Here is a 1,107-nt window from a genome sequence, read left to right as displayed (position 1 = left end):
ACGCCCGAGGTATATCGGCTGTGGAAGGAGAGTGAGACACGGCAGGGGTTCTAGGGTGAGCGAGGGTGGGTGAGAGTGCGAGAGGGGGAGGGGTGCGAGATGAGGTCGCGAAGAGGTGGGGGCGGGATGAGATAAGGGGGCATGGTGAAGATGGGAGAGATGGCGAGAGGGTTAGACGATTCATCGAGGTTTATTACATCATCGGAATAAAAGAAAAAAAAGAGACATGCAACGTTCATGTGGACAGAATCGTATGGAGGGACGTTGAGTGATGATTCCCGGTTCAGAGGTCGCTCGCCACTGCCTTCCCTGACCGGGAATCGCCGGCTTAAAGGCGCAGAGCGTGCGAATCGTTGCACCACCGCTCCTCCAACTCGACGTCCTGCACTTACACGGCGCAATTTTTTCGTCAAAACATACGCGAGCATGTGTCCACGCACACGCGAGTCTGCACTCTGCCCACAATCACACGAGGCAATCGTCGACGTCGCCGTGCGGTCGCGATGGACGCGTCATCGAGAGCGAAAGTTTCTCGGGAACAATTGAACGCGTCCCGTCGAAGATTTGGCGGACGGCGTTAACAGGGCCACGAAGCACGGCGCGCCAGGCCCTGGCGTTGCGTGCCACGCCGACTTGTGACGATGTCGCACATGGCATGTTTTGTTGCATGTTCTATGCCGATCCTGTGGCAGATGTTCACGTGTGGCGACGTTGACACAACACCGATCACGATCGTTCCGATAGAAATATATTTACTCATCACGACTCAACGGAGCAAAATGGTTCGATAAATAAACCAGGCATCGCGTGGATCTAACCCCCACCTTTAAAACGATCTTTCTCGCCACGCACGTACGAGCCCTTCTGACCCTACATCTCCTCACGTCCAGCTACATATTCGGGTCTGCAACGATACAATGGCGACCTCCTGCTCATCGCCTCCCGCTGGAAATTTTTTTTCGCATCCTCTGTAACGGAACCAGCGTTCACAACCCGTGGACAATGAATGCCCCCGTCTCGCTGACCCGAATACACAGACAGGATTGCGGGCGGCGAGAAGATTAAAGGGATGGCTCATGTTTATGCATGAGATGGCGTGGTACTCAC

Source organism: Lampetra fluviatilis, chromosome 9, assembly GCF_964198595.1.
Source record: "Lampetra fluviatilis chromosome 9, kcLamFluv1.1, whole genome shotgun sequence".
Taxonomy (NCBI): Eukaryota; Metazoa; Chordata; class Hyperoartia; order Petromyzontiformes; family Petromyzontidae; genus Lampetra; species Lampetra fluviatilis.
This window is presented reverse-complemented; position numbering follows the sequence as displayed.